This window comes from Pan troglodytes, chromosome 9, assembly GCF_028858775.2.
Source record: "Pan troglodytes isolate AG18354 chromosome 9, NHGRI_mPanTro3-v2.0_pri, whole genome shotgun sequence".
In the NCBI taxonomy this organism is placed as follows: Eukaryota; Metazoa; Chordata; class Mammalia; order Primates; family Hominidae; genus Pan; species Pan troglodytes.
Window position 1 is genome coordinate 92,079,634 of NC_072407.2, and position 3,546 is coordinate 92,083,179.

A 3,546-nucleotide genomic window follows, 5' to 3' on the forward strand; every position below is an offset into this window, starting at 1 on the left:
TTCTGTACCTCAATAAATCTAAGTAATTAACCAAAGTGTCCACACAGAAGTAAGATCTGCGCTGGTTGTGTGTGGGGGCCCTTTTGACTCAGTCCTGGACTCCAGAGTGGGAAACTTGTGAAACCCTCGGTCATGGACTTGATCCTGTGGACACTCTCTGCTTAAATTCTGGAGCTCCGTGGCGGGGCCCTGGTACTCCATTACAAGGTCTGATGATGCTGTGTATCAGGAAGGAATTAGGGCAAGGAGAGAAAGGAAGGTAGGTAGCTTCTGATTTTATTTCAACCACTTTTTGCACCACATCATTCACTTATTCAAACACTCAGCTTTAGGCAGTTGAAGCCTAGAGCACTGGAAATTAGGAGCTTTCAATTACAGACCTACCTCTGTCTACTGTGGCATTATCAAGGAAACAACCTATTTTCCTACTTGAGTCTCAGACCATGAAACAAATATAAGAAAGTAATTCTCTTTAGAGTTGGCATTTCGTAGGTTCCAAAAGTCCTACCCAATCCAGAAGAGAGAGTAGAGGTGGGTATAGGCAAGAACAATCCGTGATGTGGATAAAGGACACTCTAGCCAATTTGGAATATTTCCTTATTTCCCAGTGCTTCTCCTTTTAATAAAAAAGATACTTTTTTGTACATGAGACTGTTTTCATTCTAGCATCTGAAACCTACCTCTACCACAAAGTTTTCTGTTGAATTACACATCTAGTTTTGAGAATCTGGTAATAGACTCTTTTGTTCATCTGGGTTCTAAAACTCATTGGAAAATCTTTGTATGAAAGTTGGGGATCTATTTCTGCTTCCTTAACATATGTAGAAATCTGACTTTATTTAATTCTGGAAATTTTTAAATTTTTATAAAAATGCCATTCTATGATAAATACCATTTAAAACCTAGGTATTATAACTACTTTGACATTTTGTTTGTTTTATTTGCGCACATGGAGAGAATTCTGCATATTTTTTCCCATGCTAACAAAATTTATTAATTTTCCAAAAATTTATATTTTGCTTTCTGGATCCTGAATGTCCAGGGCTATCTTTTCTTTAACACTTTTTTTTTTTTTTTGCATTTCTTCTCAATTGTTTTACCTGTTTATTGTCTATTTTTCTACAAACCCCAGTCATTTTCTCTTGAAACCTCTTATCTATTTGAGTGGAGAGAAATATGTTAGAAAAAGGAAGGGGACAATGTGATACATGGGCTATGATGTACCAGTTACTGTGCTGTCTCCATGCACACATTGTTCCTAATCTCCACAGAAAATATGCAATATGTGTAGCATTGTCCCAACTTTACATATGAGCACATAAAAGGTAAGCTTTTTTTGTTGTTGTTGTTGTTGTTGTTGTTGTTGAGACCGAGTCTCACTCTGTCGCCCAGGCTGGAGTGCAGTGGCGGCGTGATCTTGGCTCACTGCAAGTTCCACCTCCCGGGCTCACTCCATTCTCCTGCCTCAGCCTCCCGAGTAGCTGGGACTACAGGCGCCCGCCACCAGGCCCGGCTAATTTTTTTGTACTTTTAGTAGAGACGGGATTACACTGTGTTAGCCAGGATGGTCTCAATCTCCTGACCTCGTGATCCGCCCGCCTCAGCCTCCCAAAGTGCTGGGATTACAGACGTGAGCCACCGCGCCCGGTCGTAAGCAATCTTTTTATGGTCCTGTTTCCTGTATGGGATGGATTCAGGGATCAATCCCATGTCGTCAACTCCATAAATCCTCAAATCTCTCAATGTATTTTCTCACTTAGAGCCACAGAAACACATATGATTCCTTCTGTGCTTGTGTGTTCAGGTGAGGTTCAGCCTACATTCTGAAGTTTCTTCCTCTGATGAATGAAACATTGAGTTCTTGAATATAGCTACATTATCATTAGGCTGTAAAAATCAGAATCAAATAGGTTTTCTTCCTTGAGAAAATAATGGAGGCAACAATTACAAACAGCACTCTAGGTTTTAGATTTCAATCATGTTTTTCCTTTTCTATTCTTTTTTCTTTTCTTAGAGACAGGGTCTCACTCTGTCATCCAGACTATAGAGCAGTTGCTGGATCATAGCTACTGCAGCTTCAACCTCCTAGGCTCAAGTGATCCTCAACCTCGGCCTCCTGAGTAACTCTGACTACAGGCAGACACCCGCACTTCAGGTTAGTTTTTAAATTGTTTGTGGAGATATGGTCTTCTTATGCTGTTCTGGCTGGTCTCAAACTCCTGGACTCAATCCTCCTGCTTCGACCTTCCAAGGCACTGGGATAACAGGCGTGAGCCACGGTTCCCAGCCTCGAAGCATTTTCATAGCAAAGAGTTAACAGAACATTTTCTTCTCTAGATTCAGTAGACACAAGATTCTTATATTTTATTCTTCCCATATCTGGCTGTGTATCCTGTTCGCAGACATTACATTGCCAAATTTGTTTTCCATTCATCTTTCCTAGCACAATATAGAAAAATGGGTACTGTGGAGTAGAGTTTTCACATTCTTTCCTGAACCCTGCCAGTTCTAATGGTGCTCATGGACTTAGCCATTTCCCTTCACTGGAATCGATTTTTGTTTATAAACAACAGTAAGTGTTGTTTATAAAATTTCCAAGGAACAGAGCAGAATGTAAGGTTAGCATATCTTGTGTTTTTACCTACCATAAGCCCAAAGGATCATGAGTACTACATACAGAAATCTTTCCTCCTTACCCCTGTCACATTCTACTTGGATGCTGTGGAGAAATAAACCCAGTGTATCCCCTTCTGCTATACAAAATAATACTATTTGGCTTAAACTGATGTTTGTAAAATTTCATCCACAGATTTCAGTCACATTTTCAAATAAATCCATTATAAAACCATGTAATACAAGTTGACTGTTTGTTATTCACAATGTTAGGGCCAGAAGAATTTCAGGTTTTGGATATTTGTGGATTACAGAATATTTGCATATACATAATAAGATATCTTGTGTATCAACCCAAGTGCAAACACAAAATTTATGTTTCATATACACCTTATACAGATAGGCTAAAGATAATTTTAGACAATATTTTAAATAACTTTATTCGTGAAGCAAAGTCTGTGTACACATGCCATTTTATTACCCTTTGTGAGCGCTCTTGCTCGGGGGCATCTAGGTGGACACAGAAAGGTATATTGCAACTGAAGGGGCTGGGAGAGTCTTTTGTTCACTGAGAATATGTTTTGACTGTAACTTCTCATATGAGATCACGTGTGGGATATTTCACTTTTGGTGACATTTCACAGCTCAAAACATTTGAGATTTTGGAGTATTTTGGATTTTTAGATATTTTGATTAGTGGTGCTCAACCTGTATGTTATTTCATCTTTTTTTCCTCCAGGTAGGAATGGAAAATGCATTTTTGTTTTTACTTGTATTACACATTTTTTCCAACTCAAATTCATTATGCATATTGTTAGATGTCTTCAAATTTTGATGAAAAGTCTCAAGTTATATCAATTACTATTTTCAAAAATTTTTTGTAATAAGTAGATTAAATACCATGATAATCCACAGTTAAAAAAATAAACACAA